The 14,033-nt window shown below is 43.9% G+C and overlaps 1 protein-coding gene across 1 annotated transcript in view; it reads right to left on the bottom strand.

Annotated features, from left to right (window-relative positions):
- The window catches only part of LOC134846886 (protein chibby homolog 1-like), a 270,708-nt gene that overhangs the window by 35,084 nt on the left and 221,591 nt on the right, over nucleotides 1-14,033 (bottom strand). The gene's annotated exons all lie outside the window — the stretch shown is intronic.

The raw sequence follows: 14,033 nt of genomic DNA, 5'->3' as shown, positions 1-14,033 counted from the left end.
TGTCTCTGACATAAGTGACTTAACAAGACCTGATGAATCTTTTTTTTCTTTAATCGTCTCAAGATACAAATCTTGTCCCTATGATGGGGGCATTCAAGTACTTCATTCTCTTTTTAATTTTCAGTCATTTCATATCGAGTTTTCACGGGTAAAGCATATCCCAGCTTCCTTCCCCTCTGGATTGTTATGGGTATGTCAAGAGTATTCAACAAGACACTGACGCAGAGGCCGCTCTTGGTTATCGAGAAGGATCTTGCTAAAACAGCAGCACTTTGACTGCTTGGACTTGGGACTATGCATACTTGCTTGTTATCACTTATTTCATTATAATTTTTTATCCGTAAGCCTACAATTGCCGCTTCGTTCGCTTTCAGCCTTATCCTCCTACTCAAGAATACCGGCGCTTTATTCTCATTTGCCATCATCAGATTTCCCGGTTTAATTACGTAATTCCTATCCGGGTTCCGAATCCTGAACATGGCATTGTTTAGATCAATCGTTACGTCGAAATTCTTGATGAAGTCTCTGCCTAAAATGAACTGGTCCGACTCATCCAGGTTCTCCACCACAAGAAAGCTCATCCACAGGTTGTGTTCCCCTAGATTTAGGGCTATTATTGGTGTTCTGACTAGTACCCGCAGCCGTATTCTTGAGTCTATCAAGTCATGCTTGTCGAAACCCATTCGCTCCCAAGTCTCGATTGGTATAACACTCAAGACTGCTCCCGTATCAAGTAACCCACATAATTGAGTCTTTTTGCCACTTATGTCGAGCACGTTTGCTGATACGTCTGCCTCCGTCCCGATGTGCATTGTATCCTCTTCTAACATTGCGCAGTGTCCAATCGATCTTACTTTCAATTCTTCTTTGCCCACGTAGATCTGTCCGGCTAGGTCCTCATCACATTTTATCATGGTTTTCGTGTAGATGTTTATCCCATCTATATTTAACATCACCTCATGCGGACCATAAGCTTCTGTGTATCTATTCTCAACACAGACTGACTTGCTGCCACCTCTTGTGAGTAGCGCCCTCAAGGCTCTAGAAGTCGTCTGTGGACTTATTGCACTTAAGTAATCTGCATTCACATCAATGTGAATTATTGTCTGGTCGCTGGGTTCGCTCAAGTTCCTCGTTACTTCATGGCCGCCCAAAGTGATTATCGACATTATCCTGGCTCCGATCTGTGTTATACCGAATTGCTTTCCCGTCACCATTTTCAGAAAGTTGCAATTCCCACTCTTGGTCGCTCCCACTACGGCTTCTGGCACTGGCACTGACCAACTTAACGTCACGTTTAACTTCTGCTTTTCGATCTCCTGTTTCATTTGTTGCTCTATCTCCTTCGTCGCTAGGTCCTGTTTCACTTTGTTAATAGCCTCTGCAGCTTCTCTCTCAAAACTTATCTCTGGAGACTTCCTGGTCATGGTCTCCATGGCATTATTGACTTGCGTTACAGCTTTCGCCGTCTTCGTCGGTAGTTCCGCATTCGGTGCCTCTGAATTTCTTGTTTCAAACTCGGCTTGTCTGTTCCTCGTGTTCTGCACCGCCGCTAACGCTAACTTGTGTTTCGGATGACTTTGATTTTTTACTGCTTCCCAAAATAATGGACAGTCTATCCGAAAAAGGCCCTCTTGATTGCAGAAGAAGCATCTCGCACCTATCTTGATGATCAGGCCGCTGTAGAACTCGTGTTCTTCCATCTGGCTCATACCATCGTCATCCGGAGCATATCCCAGACTCTTCATGCCTTGTTTATACGTCGTGCAGTCCGCCACAAGATGATCCGCTTATCCACAATTTGCGCATGACCTGCGTTTGTCCATATCATCACTAGGCATATACTATGACGACCTCTGTGGTTGACTCCCCTCTTGCATGTTCTTGTTATCCGAGTATGAGTTTTTTTGGGTTTCATCTGCATGTACTCTCTTGACTTCTGTCTCATTTCTTCTGGAGTCGGTGCACTATCTTTCGACAGTGTATAGTACGTTGCTAACATTGTTCTCAAGTCGTCACTTTTTACAGCATCGATGAACTTCGAGGCGATGCTAAAGTTCCTTCTGTTTGTTGACTCTTCAGGATCACTCCTTCGTCTCAAGCTCTCAAGATCATCCAGGAACCGATCAATTGATTCATTTTCCCTTTGCCTTTTTCTTTTCAAATCATCGCTTGGTGACCCTTAATGCCTGACCCGAATCGATTCAACGATATCTCGAAGATTTTGTCCGCAGTGTCACGTTCCTCTTCCTTCTTTGCAACTAAACATTTCAACACCGTGCCTTCTAAGTTGCTGAGTATCGCTGTGCAGGCTTGTCTCTCGTCGTTCAAGTTGTCCTGTTCCAAATGTAGTCTCATGACTTCTACCCAAGTGTCGATGCATCCATCTGAGTCATCCTCAAATTCTTTTGTCTTCTTGAAGGTTTTCCTGGATTTGCCACCTCCTCTTTCACTCGAGTCAGTGTTTTCGCAGCGAACGCTTCCAATGTCCTATTCATCATCTCCCAGGTGCTAGCCCACGTCATGGCATCAGGTCCCATATTGTTGCTTGTTGTGGAATCCCCCGGGCCATTTGTCGTAAGTAAGGTCCCACTCTTAATAACTGTCTTGGCCCCCTGGACCGATACTCGCTGCACCCCGGGGTAACGGTAAGGGTGTTTATTGACTCCCGCTTGTTCCGTTGTGGTTCCACAAAATCAATTCTGTTACCTTGCGTTCGATCTGTTGCTGGCCTGTCTTGCGATGTAGAGTTTCTCAAGATGGCATCCAGTTTGGCCTGTATGGCACATGAACTCTCAGTCTGGTCCCTACTCATTGTGTCCATTCTCGTTTCCAGACTCCCTAACTTGCTGTTCACAGTGTCATACCATCGCTCCATTACTTGCATGTCTATGTTGATATTCTCCTCTCGGTCTTTTTCAGTAGCTTCTACCTTGTCTAACATCTGCTGAAGCTTTTCCTCCGTCGCCCTTGCCAGGTTAAAACAGTTGTCCAGGTACTCGATTTTGTTGTATCTTATTTCCTTCTTTATCACTTCTCGATCCTCCTCGCTGCACTTTAGTTTTTTGTCGATCTGATCTAGCCTCGCCATTAAATCGTCCAGCTCTAGAGGAGATGTTGTTTCACGGAGAGCTGTTGCCCCATGACTAGCTGTTGCCCCATGTTTGACCTAGGTTGGCTTCTGTTGTTATCGTGGAAACTGTTCTAAACGTTTTGCCTTTCTCGGCTTTCGTTTCGTCCTCCACTGTGTCTCTTGATTTCATTCCAACCATCATGGCGAACCTCTCTGTGAATGACGTTCTTTTCGTTTAAAACTCGTCCTTTATGGTTTCCGGCGTATTGCTCGTCGTGTCCACCACAGTGTCTATCGGTGAGAATTCCATCGACTTTTGCTTTTGTTCTTCTGCTTTCGGCATTGGTTTCGACTCCGTTGTCTTCTTCTCCACCTCATCAACACTCTGATCTGATGTCTCAAGATCAATTTCTATAGCAGGTTCCGTTCGTCCCTCTTCAGCGCTTCCTCTCGTCTTGTTTTCCTTTGCGCTTCTTGTGTTGACCATGCTCACTGAAAAGTTCTTTCTTGTTACTTTTTGGTCCGACGCCATCAATTTTCGTTGCGACGAGTTATGTTTTGTCTTTGACTCTAGAACTCTTTTTTCTGCTATTGGTACCCTACTTCGCCTCATGATTTTTATTTACAATTTTTTCTATCTACAATATTAATATTCACAAATTTCTATTCTACGGATAAAACTTCTAGAAAGATTCCTAATTCTCGTAAGTAAAATAAATCTCCATTTCGTGATCTTAATAAAATGGATCTTTTGCGATTTAATCGTTCGGACCGGTCCTTTTGCTTTTAATTGAGCGTTGAGCTATTTCGCACTGTCCCAAGACCTTCTAGTACCGTCACACAACTTTTTGTACCGTCCCATGACATCCTGGTACTGTCCCAAGACTCTCTGGTGCTGTCCCAAGACTCTTAGATACTGTCCCAAGACTTCTCTTTACTGTTCCAAGACTGCCGTCCCAAGACCACTGTCCCAAGCCTGCCTGTCCCAAGACTGCCTGTCCCAAGACCACTATCCCAAGACTGCCTGTCCCAAGACTACACTGTCCCAAGACTGCTGTCCCAAGACTGCCTGTCCTGAGACTGCCTGTCCCAAGACTACTGTCCCAAGAATACTGTTCCAAGACTGCCTGTCCCAAGACTGCCTATCCAAAGAATACTGTCCCAAGACTGCCTGTCCCAAGACTGCCTATCCAAAGAATACTGTCCCAAGACTGCCTGTCCCAAGACTGCCTGTCCCAAGACTACTGTCCCAAGAATGCCTGTCCCAAGACCGCCTCTCCCAAGACTGCCTGTCCCAAGACTACTGTCCCAAGACTGCCTGTCCCAAGACTGCCTGTCCCAAGACTGCCTGTCCCAAGACTACTGTCCCATGACTTCTCCACTAAGTGTTGGGACAGTGGGAACTCTTTTCTTTTGTTGTCGGGACTCTTGAACCACTGTACCTGGTACCACCACTTGAGCTCTAATTTAAAAAATTTCCAAAAAACCCAATCTTACTGGCCAAAACTTAGAATCACCAACCCCCCTGAATTTATCTCCCTTTTAATATTTTGATGCAAGTTGAAACCCAACTTGTTCGGCGTCTCTTGTGATCACTTGTTTGATCAAAACCGATTAAAACTTTTTACCAAAAACGTAAAAATTTGAACAGGGAAAGAAAAAAATGATAAAAACAGAGAAACTTGAGTCAACCTTTTATTTGAACAAAAAAACGTCTGGTACCTGATTGCCACACGTTTTCCTCCCCCCTGCTAGCGATCTTATGGGGTATCACAAAAATTGTCCGTTCCCCCCCCCCCCTCCCCACCCGACCCGACCAGGGAACCTACCTTAATTCGATGTTAAATTTGGATATCCGCTTCTTATATTCAACGCGTGTAAGATTCTAATGTAACTAAATCGACGATGTCGATCAATTAGTTACTCTAATGTGTCCCCCCTTTTTACAATTTACAACCGCCAACCTCTAACCTAACCAGCCCCCTTCTAACCTCCCCCCTCTTTAGTCCCCCTCTTAAACCGAAAATTACCTTAAGCGCCGGGTGCTAAACCTCTTGAGAGAAAACCGTAGAACCTGTTTCCAGGCCTGCTTGAGTAAAAACGTTCCTTAAAACAGTTGGATTCTGCTTTTCCAATTTTGCACTTATCTCCTATAAAGTTATGTGGATTTTAACGATACCCGTTTGACCAACTTGAGAACTCCCCCCTCTTCTCTTGTTGCTCCGATTCTGTGCTGGTTGCTTCCTTGACTTGTCCTGCATCTGATCGCCAGCACCACTTTCCCCTTGGCTGGTCACCTGTTCCAGTTAAGTATCCTAGTGGTCCGGCTAAGTTGCAAGCTATCTGAAAACCCTTAACAACGCTCCACGCTGGGGCACCTTATTAAATTGCTGAATTGATCGAAGCGATCGGTCTTATAAAAACAATTTGGGCATAGTATTTAATTAATATAAAGGTTTGATCCAACTAATCTGGTGTCAAAGTCACTGTCATTTTTTGTTTTTGTGGTTTTTGTTCCGTTTTCTATTCTTTTTCGGTTTTTGTTTTGCATTTTGTCTTCTGCTCGTTTTTTTTTGTCCCCCCTAGTTACCCCTCTTACTCGGTTAGCTAAGCCTCGTTCGGAGAGCGTACCAGGAAGTTTTCTCAAGTTTTCTTAAAAAGCTATCACGGTACAACCAGAAGATTCGCACGTTCCCGCTGAACCGTACCACCGGTACTCTAGAATGGGCATGTAGCCCGAAGCCGTGTCAAGTGGGTTCAACTCCCTAGTCATGATGTCGTAAAAACACCCAGGAGCGCCATAAAAACACTATGTAACAGTCGCCTACTTCGGTCACATATGAGGTTAAAGAAAAATAGGCCCTATAACCATTGGCTCAAGAGTCAGGGACAATATCTCTTATGTTTTTCTACCTCAAACGGCCGGAGCTAATTCGGTTCACTTGCGACCTGAGACTAAAAACCCGTTACATCTTAAAGGCTACTGCCAAAATACCTCCCCACTCTAGAAAATAAGAACGTCCCCATACTCAGGTCTCAAAATACCCAAAATACGCGAACGCCATTAAAAACAGGGTCGGAACAATCCGTACAGTTACTTTTTATTAGACAGTGGAACTTTGATTCATTTCAGATGGATCAACCTACAACTCTCCTTACTTCAACATAACAATCATAAAACTCACTCAAGAAAATTAAATTGGGTACTCACATACCAGCACACTCGAGAATTAGAGGTAACCAAATTAGTAAGCAACTTGAGAATAATTGGGGAACTAAGTTTGGTTCAATAAGTTGTAATCGAACAAGTTTTATCTCGAGAATGGAGTTTTGGTTCTGGACCATTGGGACACTTCGGTTGTCCAATTTTCCAACGAAGGTTCACTCTGGTCCAACTGAATTTTGATGTTCTTTGTTTTCTGTATCAAGATAGGACAGCTCTACTCTCTTATTATTTAGATGTCGGAAATTTCGAATAGCACTTTCCCGCTGCTTAAATTGACCACTTTCTCGCGATTGTAAATCGGTTTTTCTGATCTGATTTTTCTGATATTTTCAGTTGTCGCGAGAAACTTGAGCATGACATGTCCAATTCGAATTTTTGAAAAATTACATTTCACCCCAAAATTACGCAGTTCGTTTTCCTCAAGGTCAAACTTCCAAATATGACCGACTGGCACACATCACTGGAAGAGCTTTGGAGCTGCTTGAAATCTACCTGAAAGGTCGAAAACACCGAGCAAAAGTGAAGTTCCACAAGGCTCAGTACTGGGTCCTCTGTTCTTCATAATCTTTATAAATGATCTCCCAGAATGTATCATGTCAAGTTGTTTCGGATACGCGGATGATTAAAAGTTTATTGCTACCAACACGATCACTCTACAAATTGACACGACCAGAATATGGAAATGGTGTAGCCAGACTTTGATGACATTAAACATCAGCAAATGTAAAACGCTAAACATAAAAGTAAACGGAAGTATTTCAATGAATGGAAAGACACTTGAACACACACAGAAGGAAAAAGATCTTGGAATAATTGTATCAAACGACTTGACGTGGACTGCAAACGTCGAAAGAAGATGTGAGAAGGTATTTTCCACTATAAAACGAAACTTCGCTAATGGTACAAATTGGATTGCAAAAATGAAACTTTACCGGAGCTACAATGTCCCAATCATTTCATACGGTGCAATTCTTTGGAAAACAAATAAATCAGAATTGAGAATGATATAAAACCTTCAGGAAAAGCTTTGAAGTGGATCCTTGGTACCAATAGATTAGACTATAAAGATAGAATAAAACGACCTTCGATTCTACCACTATCCTTGTATCACATATTCTGGTCGCTTTTGACATTTGTCGACATAGTGAAAGGCAGGTATAATATTGAGTGGGAATCTTTTGTTCAAGTACAAAACAAATCAGAACAAAACACGAGAGCATAGGAATTGGAGTTCTATAAAACACGAATTCTGTTGAAGAAGAAACAAGAAAGTGACTTTTGGACAAGATGTATATTCTTAGCAAACACAGTTGCACAAAAGATAGGGATTGGAAAATCTAAAAAACAAAATCGCGGAAGTTTACAAAAACTTTTTTGTCAATAAATATAATCTCGAAGATATATGCTCCTGGAGACTGACATGTATTTGTCAGAACTGCAGAAATCAACACAAACTCAAATGGACTTTGGAAAAGTGGAACTCGGGAATATGTACCCTGGGTGCTACCCTAAATTCTGTTTTATTATTATCATGATTATTATTAAGTCACACAAGAGGTTAAAAAAAAACAAGCCCTATCACCCTAGGTTAAAGAATCAGGAAAACTTCTTCTTGTATTTTTGTACCTCATTCGGTCGAAGCCAATTGTGTTCGCTTTCGACATGGCACATCAAGATCTTCTCAAAGCTTAAAAACTACTACCAAAATTTACCCTTCTAGAAATAAGAATTTCACCATTGCTAGGTCTATAAATATCTAAAACACGCGAATGCCGTTAAAAACAGGGTTGAGAAGTGTTTTTGGACAGTGGACCAATGGATCAATTTAAAAGCCGGCGTATCTCAACATGACTGTAAGTCAGACTATAAAAAAATCAGTTTTCACATTGTGACAGGACTCTAGTATCAAGTGAATAAAGTACTAAAAGAGCTCTAGAAGTTTGAGGAAATATCTTGCAAGATAAACTCAAGTAGTTTTAATGTCTGGATCATTGGGTTGCTTTACTCGTCGACCTGCTCAGTCAATGTTCTCCTAAATCCAGTTAAAACACTCTCGCAATAGCTCTCCGCGTTTCTATCAGTCACACGACAGCTCTACTCAAAGTGATTCTTATTGAACAAATTGTGAATAGCAATTTGACTCGAGAGCGATTTTCTCTCAATTCTCCGGCATTTATTAATCGGCTCTTCTGTTCTCTTATTCTTTTTTATTTAGGTTGCTGCAATAAATTTGAGCGTGCCAAGGCTGACTCGAATTTTTCAAAAAAACCATTTTACCCCAAAATCTATACAAAACTTCAGGATTTGACCGACTGGCACATACTCTCCGGACTCAAAGTCGATATCTTCATCGCACGTTGTCGTCATGTCTGTGAGCCTCCCGAATATTAAGTGCATCTCGAGATACAGTGCCAGTGGTCATTTACAGAAGTATGCAGCTATCAGAACCTCATCTACATCCCAAAAATTCACATCTAAGTAAAATTTTTGTTCTATAGCTAAGCAGCAATCAAAATTTTTATCCAACTGCACTCTGGATTTTAGCTTTAGAAGCCATCTAAAACCTTTTGCTCAAACCATTCAGATAATTATTATGCATACTTTTGATAAGTAAATAGATATATTATATAAGATAACAATAGTTTGTTTGTTAAAACCTCGTTTTCGTTCCCTCAAAGCTCATCTGAGTTCATGCTCAACCCACAGTTCCCTTTCCGTACTCAACACTCAAGAATCTAACCCGAGTACCTGAGCTAATTCGTCCCCCTCACCTTCGAGGTACTTAACCCAGACGCGATCGACACCGTGATCTGCCTTGACAATTCTTCTTCATCATCGGTGCTAATCACGAAATCTTCCCATGCCTTCAGTGGCTCGTAAGCCCACATCCACTCCTTCTGTTCCTGCTGATTTTTGGGATGCTTCGTTAGTTTCTTGACCTTAGGTTTTTATTCAAGCAAAAGAAGTGATGTAGGCTCAAGCTCACGTTCTTCGCAAGATCCTTCTCCAGTATTGAATCTCACGCTTTAGTTTCCTCTTTTGATACTTTGACATGTCGTTTCCATCCTGTGGTTATTCCATTACGATGGGTCAGCAGCGGCCTCTTGAAAGACTCTTGCCCTATTTCTGCGAGGAACTAACGATAAACCTTTTGATGTTTCTTCATGTGGTGCTTCGTCAAGACGTACAACCAAGAAATCAATGTCGCCCTGGACCACACGAAAAATGGCCCTCGGCTCTAGACATGCTTGAATTCCATCGGTATGGCAATTACCTTGCAAGCAGTCGTGAACATCTCAAGCCTCCTGCTGTAAACGATCGCATGCATCGCTTCAAGGGTCGGGGCTTTGACTCTTCGTACTTCATCACGTTCTCCTCAGTCAATCGCAGGGCCAGCTTTGAGCTTACCAGATTGTCACCTTCTGTTGGTGATCTGGTAACCCTATCGTGTGGATTCCCTCAAAATCCCATATCGAACAGAGGTTACTCTTCTCCGGATAACTCACGGAGAAGTATATGAAGCCACGCAAGTATATGGAGGGTCTCCGTCTCCATACATCAAGTTAGATCCCCTGGGGTTGCACTCCCCAGATGCTTCAAGCAAAGCTTCGAACTCCATCATCTTCGTATGGATAGGGTCATTTTCGTCCACATCTTGGGCGTTATTCATTTTCTTGCCACTTGTACTCTGCCTATTAAAGTCACTGGAACTCTCCTTCTCATGATTCAAGAGTTCTTCTCCCCAAGTATCGCTCAAGTCCTTTACCCTGGGTCAAGGCACTGCTCCCCACAATTTTTTAGGCAGCTGGTACGAGTGATGTGACATTCTTGCCAGTCGTACACACTTTGGTTACGTGAAGGCCTTGTCAATCATCACCCTCTTGCTGCACGCCTCCCATCACCGATCCCACCAAAGATTTCGCGTTCATTGACAAACCATAGGCCTCGCCCATCGGGAAACCCCCTTTCTAATTCCAAGCCCACCTTCGATGCCTAAATGTGTTCTGAATCATCTGCAAAACTCCAGGCCAGGATTCCACACTCAATGCCGTGACTAGATGGTGTACAGATTCTAGCATCTCAAGCGACCCCAGACTACATTTTCTCGAGAAGAATCCTAGTGCCGTCGCCAAGTTAACAGTGGTACTCGCATTACAATCAGCTATAATTTGTACCTCACTCCTTCCTTCTCCGCAACATCACCGAACCACAGGGCCAAATCCTTTTTCTGGAAAGATTGAATTCTCACGCACGATCGTCCGTCACATGAGTGTCCATCGCCTCCGGTTGCCAGATCGAGACAAGTGCCCCGCTCCATCTTTTTCGGCTGTTCGTCTCTAGTTTTCTCCGCTCTATCTTTCGGCTCTTCTTGATGGGGCAAAATCAGCTTGTCTATCAAGTTTAGTTTGCCCATGACCTCATCCTTCCCTGGTGACAATTTTATCCGCTCTGTGGTCTCCTCATTCAAACTCGCTTGAGGATATGGGCACAAAAAATGTCCTAATAGCCTCCAGAACACCCCCAAGTTTGTGAACAACCCGTTGTCTTCAGCACCTAGTCTCAATTTTACTGTTTTCTCTGATCGTGGCACACTGATGGTCTCAGTTTCATTGTCAAGAAGCATGCCTACGCTCGGCATTATGCTTTCTGATGTGTCAATTTCAGTTATCTTTTCGGTCAAAAACTTCAGTAACTCTGTAACTTCAAAGTTCATTTATGCAGCTCCTGCTTCTGTGCTCAAGAAGGGGTTGTATGATATCACCATGACGCCAGAGACATACTGATATTCTCCCCGCTTGGAAGGCTTTGAGTAATCATCCTCCTCCATCATGGCACGATGCATATCATGGCCGCTATCGAATTTCATGTTTGAAAAACTGCGGATCTCATCAATTTTCGCGTGGTTCTCAAAAGTTGCCCGGAATCATCGTCCTTCTCAATCCCGGGGTTCTGCTAAAAATTTTGGATGATGCTCGATACCCTATTCTCCAATGCCCCATTTTCCAAGGCCTTCTGGTTGCAAGCTTGATCAACGCGTCATGTATCACTGACATGATCCATCTCAACAAACAAGTGGCATCCTTCCTCCTCTTGAGACGCAGTTTGAAGGGTCTCGAGCGCCGTGCTGCATCATCAATCGGTAGACGTGTAGGCTTACCAAGAATTAATCTTAATCTCACAGGAGTGAGAATACGCAGCGCGGAGTACCTAATAAACGACGGATCCCAGCCATGCGTGAACACTCTTTGTTTACGTTCCACGACCTTTTTGGCCGACGGGATCAGCAATGGACTCTTCATTCCCAAAGTGATCCGCCTCACCATGGGAAAACCCAGGATCTTGGCTGGCAGTACATCTCGCTGAAGAATCACATCCAAATCCCTACTTATCTAGTCGAAGGCTACCGTCCACGCCAGTATTCTCAAGATCTCTCCAGCCTGCTTCTCATGAGGGTTGAGGAGGGCCCTGTCGTTTTCCACCCAAACTGCTATGCAGATGGCCCCTGAAACTCAGCACAATCAATTCAGGATCCTTGATCTTTCCATAAACACCGTCTCGCTCATTTGAGCTCTCAAGTCTTCTTGCTTGCACCAATTCAGTGCCGTTACGTCCAAAACGCTGATCAAGCTCAAATATATCACTGAATAACGATACGCTGTAAGTAAGGGATCGGGAAAAGCATAGGTCACTGCCAGTCCATAGACGCAAGTAAGCACTTCTCCCAGCCCTCTTACTACTTCAAGAGGATCAAATCGAATGGCCAAACAAAAGATGGAAAAGAAGAGGAATACCACCAGTTCTTTCCAAAACTTTGTATTTCGTTTTCGGGTCCATTTCTTCCCCCGCCAAGTGTCTGTTCTACATCTGAAGATTTTCCTTCAAGAGCGTCTTCAATCACGCACCAGACGTTTACAAGTAGGTCTCAAGACGTGGGTGAACTTTAGGCATGGCCACCGGTTGCACACATATCATCAGATGATGATGTAACGCCAAATTCTCAAGCGTCAGGAGGATCAACGTCAAGTATCCGTCGATCGTTAGGGTCTCCACATCCCTACTAATTTTGAAAGCCGGGCCCATATTGAACAAGTATCTAGGGAACACCAGGTATAAAGCCTGTAATAAGTTTATCGACATGCTCAAGAGATCATGAATGAAAGGTTCAAAGAAGTTCTTTCCTTCAGAGAAGAAGCCACCCATATATTTTTCTCCCAGGAAGGACTCCAAAATCCCAAGATCTCATGCGTTTTCCTCGTTCTCAAATCCCCTGTGGCATGATCCTTCCAGAAACTGTTTATGGACGTGTCGTTCGCCAGGGAGACCAACTTTCCTACCGTCAGTCCCTTCTTCTTCGTTTGCTCGAGCTGTTTCTGCATGAATTCACACGCTTTTTCAAGGAATGTGCTGTCTCCTTCACCTGTTCACCAACACCTTCTAGCCTTGGTGTCAGATATGGCTATCTTCCTCTCTCTTGAGTGAGGCGATACACCATCGAATCCAGCTGCTTCGCCGCGTACACCACATTTCTCCAGTCAGATCTAGGCCGCTTCGAGGAGTCAACAAATATAAGTACCATGTTCAGGAATCACAAGCTTGTGGTCAAGTGGTTGACCACGTAATGGTCATTGTTGATCTCTGGTTTGAACTTCAGTTGTCTCGTCAGATTCGAGATCTGACAACACTTCATCATGCACTATCAAGACATCCGCAAGCTCGTAAAATCTCTAAAGGCATGAGATATATCCGCCCAAGCTGCTGCCACTTCCGACCTTAAGAGTTTCAAGACCTTCGATTCCAATTCTCGATTAGGAGCAACTATCAGCATACACAGTCCACTGCCGACATTTATCACTCGAGCGGCTCCCGGATCCAAACGATCATAGGCAGCCAGTGCCATAACTGGGAAGAAAGGAGGTCTTGGAGGTGGGCCACAACTGTCAAGTTTCCAGCAAATCTGATTTCTTATTGTTGATATGCCTTTGAATGACCTTATTCAACCACTCCACGCCTTTGGGTCGATCAAAATGGATACCATCGGAGGAACATCCGACCGGTAGGAAATCGTCCATCATGTGGGCAACATCCAGCAATCTTAACGGTGGAATACTTCTTCTTTGAATCTCGAGTATTAACCCATGGATGTGACGCGCCCTCTCGTTCATACTCAGTCCAATGTCATCTAGCATCATATTGTATGGCACCGTACAAAACGTCAGTATCGTAGGATCCAAGTATGTCCTCGCCTCTTACAACAAGTAGCTCGCTTTCTCAGGCAACTGCGCCATTTTCCTCGATTCGTCTCTAGAAACATCTTTTGTGTCCATCATCATGGTGACGGTGTGTATCTTCCTTACCTCAAGGATCTCCAGTGAAGCCAACATTTGAGGCCTCGGTGCACCCGAGAAACTCAAGACAGCTATAGCCAGTGCGCCCTGACTCTTTGTGAACCCTGAATAAGCTGTCTCCTATTATCAAGTGGACTGCTCCCGCTCGTTCAGTCGTCCTTGTGGTATCGCTGGTATCTTCCATTGTCATCCTTCTTGTAGATCGAAATGATTGCACCACTCACCAGTTGCTTCCTCCAAGCGGACGAATCCCCTTCCGATGCGGAGCTTTCGGGGGTTCTTGACTGTAACCTCTCTTGTAACTCCCTGAGACGGGAAATTCCCGCGCTACCATGGTCACCAGCTGTCAAAGTGGGTGTCAGGCCAGGTAGTGCCACATCCACATCCA

Source organism: Symsagittifera roscoffensis, chromosome 5 (assembly GCF_963678635.1).
Source record: "Symsagittifera roscoffensis chromosome 5, txSymRosc1.1, whole genome shotgun sequence".
NCBI classification, from domain to species: Eukaryota; Metazoa; Xenacoelomorpha; order Acoela; family Convolutidae; genus Symsagittifera; species Symsagittifera roscoffensis.
Note: the sequence above shows the minus strand (reverse complement) of the source record. Positions and strands in the feature narration are given on the sequence as shown.